Source organism: Adiantum capillus-veneris, chromosome 10 (assembly GCF_014529385.1).
Source record: "Adiantum capillus-veneris isolate H3 chromosome 10, ASM1452938v2, whole genome shotgun sequence".
NCBI lineage: Eukaryota > Viridiplantae > Streptophyta > Polypodiopsida > Polypodiales > Pteridaceae > Adiantum > Adiantum capillus-veneris.
Window position 1 is genome coordinate 126,616,827 of NC_140940.1, and position 17,677 is coordinate 126,634,503.

The following is a 17,677-nucleotide window of genomic DNA, read 5'->3' on the forward strand; positions in this document are numbered from 1 at the left end:
TAAGAAGGACTGATCGAGGAAATGCATCTTCAATGGCACACACAATTTCTGTTGCAAGTGTTTGAGCAGCAGGGATATCATCTATTTCAATTTCCTTGGAGCTCACAAACCTGCAAGAAAACACACAAGGATATACTAGGTGCTAGTTGAAATTATTGTGTACATAAAAAATATGTAGCTGAGTGGAGTCTTGTGGTGTACCTTACTAACTCTCCTAGTTTGAAAATAGCATTCGTGAATTTCTTGTCCCGACATATACACATACTCACCGGCATAATGAACTACAATATAAATCAGGGAAAGGGAAAGTGAGTGATAGTCATACACACAAACTATAGATAGGATAGGGAGTATGAAGATTACCTGAAGTATCTTGTGCCAATCAAGTTAATTCAACCCATACAATTGAACCCTTCCACCCTTCTTCACTTTTGTGAAAGCTCCCTTTAGCGAACTCATGTATCCTGTTGGAGGCAATGGTACCATTCACCTTTGTCTAGTTCTTCTTAGGCTAGCATCCATGGTGCTTTAGGAAGCACAATGTTTTCATTTGGGGCACGTCGTGGAGTAGCAGAGGCGGGGAGACATTTTAAAAGCCTCAAATCCTCCCTTGCACCCAAAGAGTCTTTCTTGCCAATAATGTGGTCCCATAGTGTTTGGGCTACATTCTTGAATATGTGCATGGGATCTAAGAGGTGTCGTATTTTTAAGTCCTTCTAATGTGGAAGCCTTAAAATTATGGAATACCTTGACATACCTTTTGGTGGAGGACACGGAGCCGGATTGTTGTTGTGGTGTTCTTCCCAAATGGTTGCCCAATCTGCCATCGTGAGCTTTAGAGGAGTCTTCCCATTTGTTGGACCCTTGTGCTTGTTATGCCCTTGGGGTAAGAAACGATGGTTGTTTGGATAAATTACCTTGTGCAAGGAATCGGGCCTCTCCGTCACCAACGATGGCCTGCAAGTAGGACATGCATTGTGCCCCGATGTGGAAAACCCTGCATACATATCATATGGTTAGAGAGATGAGTGAACTAAAGTGAACTAAAGTGAACTAAAGGGAGAGCGGGAAAGAGGGAAAGAGAGATAGAGGAAAGGGGGCTACAAGAAATCTCTCCAAGCCCTGGATAGTCGTGCATAGTCCACATAAGGATTCCCCTCACAATGGCCTCTCTCCCCCCCTTTGCAAGTGAGACATCGACAACAAGAATGCCTCTCCATAACTCCTCCAACTCCTCAATGAGGGGCTCAAGGTAAATGTCAATATTTGACACTTTGTACTTCCCTGGCACAAGCAAGGAAAGAAGTATATTGCCCTTCTTGGTTGTCTCCCATGGTGGAATATTGTAGTTGACGATCACCACAAGCCAAGTGCTCCATGAAGTAGACTTAGTGCCGAAGGAGTTTTGATGTGCCTCCATGCAGGTGAATTGGCTGGGACACACATCATTCCATCATTTGAGCGATGGTTCGTGTGCCACGTAAGAAGCTCCACGGTAGGCATGCTTTTAAACATGTGTTTGATGCAAGGAATTAATGGAAAATGTCTCAATACCTTGCGGGGTAGGTGTGCCCCGCTTACTCCTGTCTTGTATCGTACCTCCCCGCACACGGAACATGAGGTAGCATGTGCATGCTCATTACGGTATAGCATGCAATCGTTGATGCATGCATGGATGCACTCATACTCCATTCCAAGTGCAGTGACATACGATCTAGCTCGTAGATGATCTGGAGGCATGTGGTGATCTTCTGACAATATTTTTCCCATCAAACTACAACAAACATGCATATTAGTATAATTCCTAGAAGACGACACCATAAAGAGAGAGGGAGAGAGTATATAAAAGCCACATTCCATACTTACAGAAGTAGTGCATCGACACTTGCATTACTCTAACCAAATTTTGCTTGCAAGTTGAGGACTTCCAATGATGCTCGGAGCACCGAGTACCGTGCACCGTCGTAAAGAGGTGTTCGGGCACTCGTCATCAATCTATCCTCCATTTTGACAACCCGTTTAGTGCACAGGGCTAACAATCCTCCTCGCACAAGTCGCGCTCATGAGCTAGTAACTCATCACACATGTCGAACATGTGCTCATCCTCTGCCTCAAAGTGCGACGAAGACGCCACAAGAGCTACCGACGTAGAGCCAATGGGAGGATGAACATGTGGTGCACCCAAATCGCTCAGGTGCTCTTGCCTCTGCCGTTCGGCCTTGGGCGCCGGTGCACCACCACCGAACACAGACCAATGGGGCACCTCCTCAAGCGACGGGTGAGTCGCGCTATCATCTCTCCAAGCGTTTTGTCGAGGATGCCAAAGCCCTTCGTTCTCCATGTGCTCTAAAGCAATGCGCCTCAAGCGAGGGATTGCCCTTTTGCACTTGATGTAAGGACAAGGTTGTTTTTCCTTGAGCCAACGATTGCACTGAGGGCCTCTAAGGGGACCACGATCATCCCAGTCGATATCCTGCACACGTGAAATGTTGTTTATTTAGTCATGTGTCCTAAAAAATAAATAATTAAAAGAGCACTTAATCCCATTAGAAAAATTACATATACTTAAAGTCAAAGGAAATAAATGAGAATGAGTGCTAAAATTATTTTTAAGTAAAAGAGAATTTAGAAAATGAAATTAATAAACATTTAAAAGTACTACAAAATAAAGTATCCATAAGAAATTAAAAATCTTCATCAAAAGACTCAAAAGGTTAAAAAACAAAATAATGTATAGCTAAGGGTAGAGGGGGTGGTTTGTACCCCCTCAACTTCGGATTCGCATGTATCCGTTTGAGATGACCGGCCACGTTAATATAGCCGTTAATATTTGCGGTAATATCCCCGATAATAACTAGCGCGTGAAATAGGCAAGAAGGCAGAGTATGCCACGTTTTTGTTGCATACTCTGCATTCTTTCTCTCTGCCATCGCTCCCAAGATTCCCCCCCCTCCCCTCCCCTCCCCTCCCCCACTCCCACTCCCCCTCTCCCTTCCCTCTCTCTCCTTCTCCAAGCTTCCCAAGTTTCGTCGAAGAGGGTTTCGTCCAAGTTTCGGCGAAGGGGGTATTTCGCCATCATCTTTGGAAGCTCAATGTAGTCAAAGCTCAACCGTGTTACAAAGAAAGAGGTAAACACAAAATCACATCCCCCCTCTTTCCCTTTTGTTTTCTACTACACGCACACATACACACACGCATAAATCCAAAAAAATAGATAAAATATAGAATCCATAACATACCTCGTTCATTAGGAAATGGTTGCTTTGTTAGGCTTCTTTGAAAATGGTTGCTTTGCTAAGCACGTTTGGAAATGATTGATTTGCTAAGCAAGTTTGGAAATGATTGTTTGGATAAAATGTTAAATAGAAATGTTAATTAGAAATAGAGAGAGAGAGAGAGAGAGAGAGAGAGAGAGAGAGTGAGCGAAATGAAGAAAGAGAGAGAGTGATATATATATATACACACACACACACACACACACACACACACATATATATATATATATATATATATATATATATATATATATATATATATATATATATAGAGAGAGAGAGAGAGAGAGAGAGAGAGAGAGAGAGAGAGAGAGAGAACTTTAAAGAGAGGGAGATAAATGGAGAAGGATAAATAGAGAGAGAGGAGGAGGAAAATAGATAGAGAGAGTGAGAGAAAAAGAGGGATAGAGGTAGATAAAGAGAGAGAGATAATTAATGAGAGGAGATAAATGGAGAATGAGAGAAAGAGGGAGAAAATTATTGAGAGGGAGATAAATGGAGAGAGAGAGATAGATAAAGAGAGAATGAGAGCGATAGGGATAGAGAGAGAGAAAGAGAAAGAGAGAGAGAGAAAGAGGGAGAGATAGAGAGAGAGAGAGAGAGAGAGAGAGAGAGAGAGAGAGGGAAAGAAAGGGATTGGGATCGAAATAGAGAGAGAGAGAGATATAGATAAAGAGAGAATGAGAGAAAGAGGGAAAGAGAGGGATAGGGATAGAGAGACAAAGAGAAAGACAAATAGAGAGAGAAAGAGGGAGAGACAAAGAGATAAAGAGAGGGATAGGGATAGAAATAGAGAGAGAGAAAGAGGGAGAGATAGATAGATAGATAGATAGAGAGAGAGAGAGAGAGAGAGAGAGAGAGAGAGAGAGAGAGAGAGAGAGAGGGAAAGAGGGAAAGAGAGGGATAGGGATAGAAATAGAGGGATAGAGAGAAAAAGGGATAAAGAGAGGGATAGGGAGAGAGAGAGAGAGAGAGAAAGAGAGAGAATGGGAAAGAGAGTGTGTGAGAGAGAGATAGGGATAGATAGAAATAGAGAGAAAGAGGGAAAGAGAGAGGGATAGGAAAGAGAGAAAGAGAGAGAGGGAGAGAAAGAGAGATATGAAAGAGGGAGAGATAGAGAGAGAGGAAGAGGGAGAGATAGAGAGAGAGAAATAGAGAGGATGAGGGATAGATTAAAAGAGAGAGAGAGAAAGAGGGAGAAATAGGGAGGGAGAGATAAAGAGAGAGGGAGAGAGAAAGAGGGGAAATAGGGAGGGAGAGAGGAGGAGAGAGAGAGAGAACGAGAGAAAGAGAGAGGGAGTAGAAAGAGAGGGAGTGATTGCTTTACATGGAGGCACAGGCATGACTCTGGATGGAGCTTCCACTTCGTAGTTCAACTGCACGACCGAGAAGGCATGACTCTGGATGGAGCTTCCACTTCGTAGTTCAACTGCACGACCGAGAGAGAGAGAGACACACACACACACACACACACACAGAGAGAGAGAGAGAGAGAGAGAGAGAGAGAGTAAATATAGAGAGGGAAAGAGAGGAATAGAGAGAGATAGGGAAAGAGGGAAAGAGAGAGAGAGATAGGGAGAGAGAGAAAGAGGGGAAAGAGGGAGAGAGAGAAAGAAGTTAAGGCGATGAAAGTTGGGCTCCAAAGGGATACCTAAGCAACTAGCACCAAGATTGCCTTCAAGGCGAGGACGCTTTGTTGAACGAAGTGCTTGCTTTACATGGAGGCGCAGGGATGACTCTGGGATGGAGTTTCCACTTCGTAGTTCAATTGCACGACCAAGAGGGGGAGAGAGACAGAGACTCAGTGAGAGAAATGGAATTACTTATTGCATTACATTAGAATTGTAATGTTACGATCAATTGATCACTTAGACGTTGAATCTAGGTGCAACCAACACAAAACGATGGCTACATTTACAACCATAACATATATATTTGTTTATGCATGTATGTAAGCACTAAGTACGAGAGCATAGCACCCCAAGTTTAGACGCTTCCTCTTGGGTATAGTCCCTTTTTAATCGTGGCGTTGCGGTCATTGATCCACTCATGCATGTATTACCGCAATGTACCTTTGGTATTACCATGGTTGAGACTGCGATGATATCTAAAGAGGTGCAGTTAACCTTTGGCACTACTAGCCTCTACTTAAGTCTACTAGTATGTATATGTATCTATGTGTTTGTGTGCTAATATACTTGTGTACATATTTATAGATGAGTGAGTAGGGTGGAAAGCTTAATCTTATACTGCTGTTTGTAATGTAGATGTCAGACGAGAGACCAACTGATGAGGAGCAGCCAACTGTCTCTTCTTTTGGTTGGTTCACATCCACGTGGGCTCCCACCAGGGGTGGACATCGCTTCTAGTGGACCCGAGTCTTGAGTCGGTGAGAACAAGCAAAAAAATAAAGAATGTTTCTATGTAGGAAATCCTAAACCATGAGTATCATAGGTTTTTTTTTGTTATTTGCAAGCATGGCCATCCTACACCTACCCTTCTCAGGTTCCTCCACCAGTCGTAGATCCTGACTTACATTGGGCTATCTCTTTACGAGAGCATTACCTCTGTTCGATGGAGGATTTGTTTGGCCGCTACACTCCGCAACAGCAGCTTGCGACCTACGGCATTTCTCCGCAGACTAAACCATGGGGGAGTCAGAGAGGGACTCCTTACCTATAGAGCCTCGCACCGATGGCACCTCCCTCTACTCTCCCTTTCTATTGTGCTACTCCTATTCCATCGCAGGGTCCTACTCCCCTTGCATCGTAGGGTCCCACTCCCATGGCATCACAGGGTCCTACGCCACTCCATTCCACTCTTGCTTTGCCAGAACATTGTCGACAGACTTCCTCTGGCAGCGCGCGTCGACACTCGTCTCAGGGCGCAGCGAGCGCCGTGGAGACGAAGGTGTGACAAATCTTGTGGTTTCAGTAGTGGTGGGGGAACGAAGTCCCTACTTTCAGAGCGTGCCACCCCTGACGCAGAGGACGAGGATACTGACGCACCCGTGTCAGACACGCATGGACGCTACTACAGGGTTAAATATGGCGGAAATGTGGATTTTGGCACAGCACAGGGCAAGGCATTTTGACGCCATCTACAAATTCTTATACATTCAACATATAAGAATTGTTTTATAAATTTTAGAGACCAACTCTCCGATCATGCAGAGTACATTGAGGATGCTCTGCTAGCTAGATTTCCAAACGCCCCCGATCGACGTTTTTCAAACAATGGTTGGAGGGCTACATAAAGATATTTCTAAAAAAGAAGCAGTCTAGTGTGCGGTGCGTAGTAGCCAACCAGGTCAGAGATCTAGACAGGAGTTACCACGGTGGCAACATGGCAGACACGGAGTGGGAGTGGGCAATTCAAGAGAAGAGCAATCAAGCTGTGACGGCTTCATCATACAGACAACAACGTGACGGTCGCGCAAGAGAAACTCCCAGGCACTATGGCTCAGGAGGCAAGGGAGCTTGGAAGGATAAATATGTAAGATTAATTGAATTATAACATCGATTGGTGATTATAAAGATTGTAGTTGATGATTTGGTTTTGTTATTGCTAACTTAGGAAAATATCACTCTCTCTCGACCAACCAGAGACATGGTCAAGTATCGGGAGCGATATACAGAATTTGATACTTGGCGATGGTTGTTCGAAAACAACCACATCTCTCGCGAGCAATTCGATGTGACGGTTGGACCACTACAAGTGGTAAGTTTAAACAAGTAATTTTATATCAATTGTTTTGAGCTGTTGATAATTGTTTAATTTGGTTTAGGTTTATGTAGAGTCAAAGTGATCCAACATATGTGTCTCTGGACGACGACGAGATAGAGGAAGATTAGATAGAAAAATGTTTTGTCCAAACTTTCGTAAAGTCCCAATGTGGCACAATGTATATACAACTATTTACTTTTTATTGTAACTTTTTTAAATAGTTGATCTTTTACATTTTAAATTGTGAAGGTAAAGTAAATTCAATTTCAGTTCTTTGGTATTTTTTATACTCTTCCAAAAAACAATTGATGTTTCATTGTTTTATGCAGGTAAAAAATAAAGGTGATCATTTGGACCCAAATGAGCACCTTTATTTTTGAATTAGCGTGTAGCGGCAATATGCGCGGTAATAAACGCAGCAACTGACACAATAATAGCTACGGATATATTACCGCGACTATTACTACGGTTATTGCTGAGAAACCACTACTGCGAACATAGCCGCGGTTATTGCCGTCCCCGCAAATTTTTCTCTCTCCTTTTTCCTTTGTTTTTCCATGACAATGTTAACGGTTATAGACAACTCCTCTTATAGTGTTGCCTTAGAGAATCAATTAGTGCCACAAGTCTTCAACCCTTCTGATATGTGAGATTGCTATACCAAAACCAAAAGACAACACATGAGTTTCGAAAATGGTACATGATCCAAAGTCTAATGAGCCCCTACCATCAAAGTACAAAGATTCTTCTTAGCTTATTGTGCACCATCTCATGGCAATGATGGACTCATTAGACCCAATTTTGCATCATCAACCTACTACAGAAGAGGGCCTATGCAAGCACCGTTCTATGTGGAGAGCCTCATGTGCCTACTTCTACTGCTCTTAGCCTCCAAATCCCATAGAGCATATGTTTTCTAGGTGAGGCCCCATACTCTCATGTTACAGATAATTGATGCACATATCATTGGGCCTCATGTGAAAAAGCAAGTTTGTGATGTGAGCGTGCACATGTAATGGATTCTATTGTTCAAATGGCAGATAATTGAACCCCACACCACCTATGTTTGGTTATCCTTAGCACCAAACAAAAAGATATCTCTGTGTAGTAAGTTCGTAAGGGAAATAATGAAGGTTTATAGGTGTAATGAATAACCTACATCAATGTTGGTAATGAACTTAACCGCTACTACCATATGTTTTAAATAAAAAGAAAGTGCCTACTGATTTTCTAAGTAATAAAGGCTCGCAAGGACATTGAAGCTAATAATTGGGTGTGGCACGTATGGTGTCATAGTAAAGACGAACAAGAAGAAACTTAAATGTGAAGGTAAAGAGTAGAAGAAAACATTCAAGAGCCCATGTATCCTCTAATGGTGCTCTAATGGTGCTCTAAGCTATAGACAGGGGAGATGGTGTGTCAAGCTTACTTGGTGTTTCCTCCAATCGTGCATATTTGTGCCCATGGTCTTTTCCATATTTATGACCCTTGCCCGCCAAATTCTACAGGATTTATCGATCTCGGTTTAGTGTAGCTTCGAATTAAGGCTAGCAAATTAGAAGCTTCTCAGAAAGCTGCAAAGGGCAGAAAGCGTCGAAGCGGAGCTTCTGGCGTGTCCGCGACACCGCGTGGTCAAAAGCAGTGTGTTGCTTTTGGCGGTGCTCGGTTTGTGCCCTATAAAATGCGCTTCATTTCTCATCATTCTGCGACTTCATTTGTGTGCGCATAATATTATACAAGCAGCTTGGCGATGGCGAAGCAGACGTTACTGTTACATGGCGCAGGAGTGCTCCTGGTTTTGTTGGCGGTGGTGCTGTCGCAATTGGTGGTGGGCGGGGGCGCCAACGTCGAGTGGCGGATGGAGGTGGAGAATATGGCCGATGGTGTGGAGAACGGCACCGTGAATGACCTGTGGTGCGGGGTCGGTGTGGAGGAGCAGGGCGATCTGGACTATGGCCCTATGCAAGGCGCTGACACCTCGGCGCCCGATGGCTCCTACTGGCACCTCCACCAGCGCAAGGACGATTACCTGAGCAGCTTGAAGATGCCGGTGCTGAGCTACGAATTCCGGCTCCAGGTGCAAAGAGAAGTCGGCACCGGCGCTGACACAGTGGTAGTTCCACTTGCTGCTGCCGTGCTACGACGCGGAGGGCGGAGACGTGAAGTGCGATGTGTCGTTGCATGTGGTGGGGCAGGCCATTGCGCCGCGCTGCGAGGTGTTAAATGCAGACGGCTATGGCATTGGCATGTTCTTCATGGATCATGTGCCGACAGTGAGCCCAGCATCTGCGCCCTCAACAACGCCACCGACATCAGCCCCCGCCCTGGCTAGCTTCGGCCTTGACGTCCCCGCATCAGCTTCGCATGAGAGCAGCCTAGTAGTAGCGGTGCTACTGATCAAGCAGCCGCGGTGCCGGCTTCCACCCAGACTGGTGCAGATGAGCCCGCCGCGGCACCGGCCTGATCAAGTCCCAAGTCTGGGCAAAAGCTTCTTCTTTGAGCCAGATCCCCTAATTACTAAAAGTGACCTTATTTTTTGATCATTGTACTCAGTTTTTGGATTGCTGTATTATGTACATGTATTTGTCATGTACATAATACTTTTTCAAATAACATATTTGTGTAAGTTCTTTTATCGCCCTGCTACTAGCCTAGTGTAGGTTTCAATAGATGAATCAACCGAGAAGTCATAAGTATAATTCACGCGGACTCAATATAATACGGGTGCCTTACAAATTCATGGTGCAATAATGTACATGATAACTCATTTTTGCACACAATTTCTGAATTATCTAAGAGCAAATTAAAAATTGAAAGTTTTATGAATGTTATGTTAATTTCCTCAAAATCTATGCGGGTTTTTTTCCTTTTCCTCTTCCTCTCAACGACCCGGCATTTTAATTTGGATTTCAAAGCGGCTCACGCTTTTTCCAAACATTGTGACGTTGTTGTGCCTCAAACACATGTACCAACAAGTCTTTCTTGCTCATCTGTTATCAGCACTGGATGGAAGGCCATTGGTGTACAATATTGTGGATTATTTAATTTGTTACATTAGGTGGAAAATTTGTGAATGGTCCCTTATTTTTGCTTAGTGAGATGGGGCAAAAAACTGAATTTGCTTGTTGGTGAGATGGGACAAAAACATCCTCATGTATTTCCTACATAAATCAAGAAGCTAATCGTATGTTGAGTCCGCACTTTTGACAATCAGTTCAAGCTTCAGAAATTGACTTTGTCATCAAAATCACCAGCTCTAGATAAGTAGGCATGACGAACGTCCCAAGGAAGAGAAACCATCTTCACATTGAAAGGTGGTAAAAGTCTGACGAAGAACTAAGATTGAATGCATTTTGAAGCATACTCAAAATCCATCTCCACACATCTTTAATCACAAACCAGTTCCCTAAAAAGATGTTTCAAACAATCATTTATTTTACATCTATCTCATTTACCATCTGATATATTCTTTCTCTCTCAAAGAATATTGTACTCATTATAGATGAATCAACAGATAAGTCATAAGTACAATACACCGGACTCAATACGATACGGGTGCCTTATAAATTCATGATTCCGTAGTGTTTGGGAAGACTCATTTTTGCACACATTCTTTGAATTATCCAATAGAAAATATTGAACGTTTTATGAATTTTAGGTTGTTTCCCTCAAAATCTAGGTTTTTTTTTGTCCTTTTCCTCTTCCTCTCAACAACCCGGTGATGCATGGTTTTTAGGACCCCTTCTGAAGATGCAATAAAAGCACAGTCAGTTGTTGGGGAGATGAGGATACTCTAGTCCAAGGGATCTCGAAAGAGAAGAAAAATCTACTTCACAAGCACCAAAGAGTAAAAAGTGCTATGGACAGAAGATACGTGGGAACGAGCTCTTATGCATGCCTACAACCTATATCTTACAGAATAGCCCATTCTAGGTGTGAATTTCTAATGAAATTTACACGAGGATGTTCGTGTGGACTCACAACACAGTCATAAGTACAATACACCCGGACTCAATACGATACGGGTGCCTTATAAATTCATGATTCCGTAGTGTTTGGGAAGACTCATTTTTGCACACATTCTTTGAATTATCCAACAAAAAATATTGAAAGTTTTATGAATTTTACGTTGTTTCCCTCAAAATCTAGGCGTTTTTTTGTCCTTTTCCTCTTCCTCTCAACAACCCGGCATTTTTGAATTTCAAAGCAACACACGCTTTTTTCGAGCATTGTGATGCTGTTGTGCCTCAAACACACGTTCCAACAAGTCCTGTTTGCTCATCGGTCTTCACCGGTGGATGAAAGGCCATTGGTGTACATTGTAGATTATTTTGTTACTATTAGGTGGAATATTTGTGAATGGTCCCTTGCTTTTGCTTAGTGAGATGGGGAAAAAATGGAAGTTTACTTGTAGGTGAGATGGGACAAAAACATCCTCATGTATTTCCTACATAAATCAAGAAGCTAATCGTATGTTAAGCGATCAGTTCAAGCTTCAGAAATTGACTTTGCGATCAAAATCACCAGCTCTAGATAAGTAGGCATGATGAAAGGATGAGAACCCATCTTCACAATGAAAGGTGCTAAAAGTTTGAAGAAGAACTAAGATTGAATGCATTTTGAAGCATATACTCAAAATCCATTTCCACCCATCTTTAACCACAAACTAGTTTCCTAAAAAGGTGTTTCAAACAATCATTTATTTTACATCTAGCCCATTAACCATTTGAAATATTCTTTTTCTCCCAAAGAAAATCTTATAGGAAAACTTTCATTTATAAAAACTTTAATGGAGGAGCATATACATCGAAAGCCTTGCTCCATAGACAAGCTGATCACATGTCTAAGAGTTGTGGGCGCTTGGCAGGGTGGAAAATCATAGTTTTCCTTGTTGGTGATGTATCGAGGTCTTTGCTCAACTTTGTCTTAATTTAAAGAAAGGCCCCGATCACTTATTCCCGCCGCTTGTTGTGAGGATGCAGAGCTGCTTGAAGATAGACATAGGAGAGATGGAGAGCTTGTTAAGTGCACGAATTGAGGTTGATCAGGCGTATGAGTTCAAGGAGAAGCAAGCGGATATGCTTTGGGCAATGTAAGAGAGAGAAAAATGACACGATTTGAAGCTTCAGAGAGATACTAACACACAAGAAAAACGAAGATAAAAGAAAATAAATGCTTTTAAGAAAAATGAATTTTGGTTTTATTTAAAGCTTATGATTGTGTGTTAAGTATATGAGGCATGACCTTTATACTTAACATGCATAGAGAAAAACATCTAGCTTATTTCTAAAAATTGACAACTCAAAAAATAAGATATTTATAGTAAGTAATAATGCTAATAATTATTATAGTGAACCTTACAATCGCTATGATATTAGTTTGTAAGGTTAATAGCTATGGAGGATGTATGTTAGTAGCATTCATAACTACATGATTCTGCTAATAGTCACTTAATTAGAATATAGACAATAGACAAGAGCTTGTACAAAAGTGATAGAGTAGCATTAAGAAAAAAAGTGGTTCAAAATTGTGTACAAGAAGGCTATAGATATATAAGTAGAATAAGCCATGGGAGTGTGCCACATAGCCTGCTAAGTGGAATGCTCTTTGTGAAGAGGTGTGGCAGCTTAATAGCCATGCAAATGCTAGGGGATTTTCTTGCGTGGTGCCGCAAGCGTGGGATTACCCTAACATCAGTTTCATGGTTATCTCATTTGCAAGATTGTGTTACCTTGTCTACTACAAAGGATGATTATGTTGCAGCTTCAGAAGCTTGCAAGGAAGTTATATGGCTTGGTTGGCTAGTGGGAGACTTGGGAGTCAATGTTGACATGCCTGTGTTACATTGTAATAGCCAAAGTGCTATACAATTGGAAAAGAATCCAATGTTTTATGCAAAGACAAAGCATGTGGATGTGAAGTATCACTTCATTCGTGAGCTGCTTGAGGACAAGCGATTGCAACTTGCCAAGATTCACACCACTGAGAATCCTGCCGATATTCTAACAAAGGGCTTACCTTCACAGTAGTTTGCACATTGTCGGGTACTCATGGGCATTGGTCATTGTCTACCTATATTGTATGTCTATATATATTGTCACCCCAGCTTAAAGGCACATTGTCCTTTAAGTGGGAGGTTGTTGGGGTGGTAAAGCCCAATGTGCCACGCCTGAGTGTTGGGCGGTCGGAGACTAATCGGGAACTAACACTGACCATTCATTCTGCATAAAACAATAAGGACTCATAACCCTAACACTATTGTGTTTGGAGTCCACCCAAACCTGTGGCTCCTCTCTTCTTCTCTCTTATGAGTTCTCCATTGCTGCACACACACACACACACACGCTCATGCACATGCACTTCAGGTAGCTAGGGCCCAAAGAGGGGCATTCACCTACCAAAGTTCTAAAGGACTTTGAATGTGTGGGAGCTATATATATTAGAGTCCATGCTATATATAGCTAGGATTCTCCACTATATATGCGTACTCAATGTGTGCTCTACATACACTTTGGGGTTTGCAGATCTCGAGTTGTCCCGCTCTCTCATCTGCCTGGTCTCATGTCTCTTCACTGATTCAACTGGTATCAGAACAGGATTGGAATCAATATAAAATCTGAGTCTTTGGTTCCTTTGAGTTTACAATTTCATATCCTTTCCTGTTTAATTTAAGTTTACTGATGTCGATCATGTTAGGAATCATAGTGTCCACACATAGTTGTTCTCTACATTGACCAAAGAGTGATTGAATGCCCTGCTCAATAGGCACGGATGTGCCAATCCTAAGAGAGCTGTAATTGAGACCACGTAGTAGCTTTTTGTGTTTAGTAGAGAGAGAGAGAGAGAGAGAGAGAGAGAGAGAGAGAGAGAGAGAGAGAGAGAGAGAGAGAGAGAGAGAGAGAGAGAGAGAGAGAGAGAGAAAGAACAACTTATGACAGAGATGCGTGCTACAGATGCAATTTGTTTCTACCTTAATCATAGTAAAATTACACCATTGGAGCAATTTACAAGCATGCATGTTATTGATCTCATCACGATTTGTCATAAAATACTTCACGTAATTTTACGATAATTTTATGATGGTATACTAACGTATGTGATGGTATTTATGTGAATCATCAATGTAGAGATGACAATATCTACCAAGCGATTATCTACTCACTAGTCATTGTCTTTGAGGTTTTGCAAATTTTGCAATTTTTCACCACAAAAGCGTCCATGATTCCTTGGTACGTAGAGCCATGATGACGATTACTATTTTACAATTTTTATTTGATCTGAGAGTATATATGATGACTTGGTACATAAATCCATGATGATGATTACTATTTTATAGTTTTTTGATTTAAAGAAAGCGTCTGTGATGCCATGGTACGTAAAGCCATGATGATTTCTATTTCAAAGTTTTTCAAAGCGTCTCTAATTCCATGGTGAATACCATGATGCCATGGTACGTAAATCCATGGTGATTGCTATTTCAAAGTCCTTATAGGCGTCTTTAATGCCATGGTACTTAAAGCCATGATGATGAAAATCTAGTTGAGAACTTGGGGGCCCAAATATGTTTATTACATGCCGGATTTGTATATATGTGTGCACATGTGATTATGTCGATATTACATATGTTTCTATGTTTCCTACACATGTGATTGCATCGCCATTATGTTTGTTTCTATGTCGTTTCTAGAGCAGTGTCCCGAACTGTCTCCAAGGACAATGTGATGTGGTTATTTCTAACCTTCACATCTTGATATGTTTCTTGAGTTGATGTTTATAGGATAAAAGTCATATCAAGCAGCATGAACAAGGACACAAAGGTATTGAAGCTGCTCAAAGATATTGAAGATGGTCAAAGATATTGAAGATAGTCAAAGATATTGAAGCTGCTCAAAGATATTGAAGATGGTCAAAGATATTGAAGTTGCTCCTAGCTATATATAGGGTTATTAGACTTCCAAATATTCTTGAAAGTGTACATTGTATATTATGGAGTGATGTAGCTCCTAAAAAATAATATTTGTCAACTTTGATAATTGTTAATAGAACACTGCATGTATATGGTGATGTGGGTTTTTCCCTTGTACCCCAAAGCGTTTTTTCATCCACAGTTAGGGATTTCTATTTGAGTGGGGGTGTTGGAGCTATATATTTCAACCTCCATGATAGGTAGGAGTCCCCACTATATATGTGTACTCGGTGTGTGCTCTACATGCACTTTGGGGTTTGCGAATCTGGAGTCGTCTTGCTCTCTCTTCTCCCTAGTCTCATGTCTCTTCTCTAATTCAACGGAATGGAGCTATGATAAATTGTCAACGACCAAAAAGGCTACTCCAACTTGAAAAGACAGACTCTTTTTTGTAGGTTGTAGGAAAAGAGATACTGGAGAAGTTGGAACTACTACTTGAGGACAAGGATGTTGAATAATGTTTAAAGATTGATTGATATGAGGTTAAGATGCAGTACCATTGCTATCTAAGCAACAATAGCAAAGATGCAAAATGATAGTCAACACTATTCAATCCCTAAGCATTCTTAAGAGTTCCAAAAAGCTTGTTTTTGTGATTGTAAAGAGTGACATATTTGTCTTAGATGATATTGTTAAAGGGATGCAAAAAGTGAAGTTGAAGCTTGCAAAGCTAGAAGAGAAGGTGCAAGCAATGATGTATGGTTGCTCCTTCTCTTCTAGCCTTGCAATTTTTAACTTCATTTCTTGCATCCCTTTAACAATATCATCTAAGACAAATTTTTCACTCTTTACAACAACCACAAAAAAAATCTTTATGGAACTCTCAAGAACGCTTAGGGCTTGAGCAGTGTTGACTATCATCTTGTCTCTTTGTTATTGTTGCTTAGCTAGCAATGATGCTGCAGGCTTGAGGAGATCAGGCAAAACAAGTTACAAAGTGGAACTAAAGTTGTTAAGGTGCATTCAATGGATATGTATGAAGTGTGGGATATATATGAAGCACTTATATTGGGGAAGGAAGATCTGGGTGAAGTAGTTGAAGCTTAGGTAGAGATGAAGTATAAAACCATTGCAAAGAAAGTAAGATCAGTGGCTACACCTTTGCCAAAAGGAAGAGATGGGGTGATAAAGGAATCCTCTCAACAACCTATACTCAGGGATCCAAAGAACATTGGGCATAATTTACTAAGGAGACATTGCAACTGCTGAAGATTGGAGAAGATGATTTTCTTAAAAAAGAGGAGATCAAATTCTTTCAAGGTATGCTTGAAAAACATGGTAAAGATTTTGCTTTTGAGCTAGGTGAGATTGGGTGTGTGGATCCAATTTTTGTCTCGTCCATGGTTATATTTACCGTTCCTCACATGCCATGGACCTTACATCCTATTCTAGTTCACTGAAGCTCACTTGCCAAAGCTTATTGATTTGCTCAATGAGAAGACGTGCATGGGTATTTTGGAACCATCACGTGCACCATACTCCAATTGGTGTTCTAGTATTCTGAAGAAAAATGGTACCCTAAGGTTCATACAGGACATGCAACCGGTTAACAAGGTAACAATCCCTAATGTGTGCAGAGGTCCCATTGTCGATGAGTTTGCTAAAGCTTTTGGAGGAATGTCTATATATTCCATGGGTGATCTTTGAAGAGTAGGGATCTTACTACAATGTGCGCACCTCTCTATTTGGTAATGATGTGCACTTGCCACAGGGCGCTACTAATTTTGTGGCTCATATGATGAATGGCATGAACTCGGGGGGGGGGGGGGGGGGGGGGGGGGGGGGGGGGGGGGGGGGGGGGGTGGTCCCTTTACAATTATATGACTATGACGCGAGTGTAGAAAAAGAGGTTAGTAAATTTCATCTTTTCTTACATTTTCGCACATAGAAGGGTACCCTAAAATGGAATTGGAAAAAAAATCTACAGATTGAATAGGAAAAGGGCACGTAATATACACAAATTATACATAGTGAACCCCCCCCCCCCCAAGGACATGGATAAGGTATTTAGGGACTTTATCCCTCATGTTACTAAGCCTTTCATTGATGATCTACCAACTAAAGGATGTGAATAAGTGTCCAAAGATGAGGTAAAAGATTGGAGGGGTGCCAAGGGTTTGTTGCTCAGCATATTGCTGACTGTGATGCTATTTTATCCAGGCTTGAAGAGGTTAACTTGAAACTTTTAGGGAAAAAATCAACTTTTGGTGCTAAAGTGGTTTTAATTGTGGGACATATGTGCGGTCTAGAGCTTAGGAGGCCCAGTCCCATTAAAGTTGAAGCTATCCAAAAGATGAAAGAAACATGCTCTCTAGTTATTGAAGTTCCTCGGTTGCATGTGTATTCTACCTTATTTGGTTGCCACACTTTGCTCATGTTGCAGAGGTGCTTTACCAATTGCTAAGAAATGGTAAAAGGTTTGTATGTAAAGTAGGGACTTCATATTCACGTAATCCCGTGTTTTGTTTTGTCATCACAATGTTAATTAACAAAATTCTCAATTCACAACTCTTCACATTCATAGAAAATGACCATGTGACCAGAAGGCTACCAGAAGACTACCAGATGGTTGGGTCATTTTTGACCATCAAGCAATAGCCTTGGCCCTTTGGGCAACGTCAATACCCTGAAAAAAATGATAGTAGGCCAAAAAAGAAAATAGCGTGGAATTGGTGTAATGATGAGGAGTGCTCCATTCCAACAATAGAAA

General features: G+C 41.5%; 1 pseudogene; it reads left to right on the plus strand.

Annotated features, from left to right (window-relative positions):
- The first annotated feature begins 8,751 nt into the window (after nucleotides 1-8,751).
- Nucleotides 8,752-16,014, plus strand: LOC147449606 (uncharacterized; annotated as a pseudogene).
- Nucleotides 16,015-17,677: the final 1,663 nt, after the last annotated feature.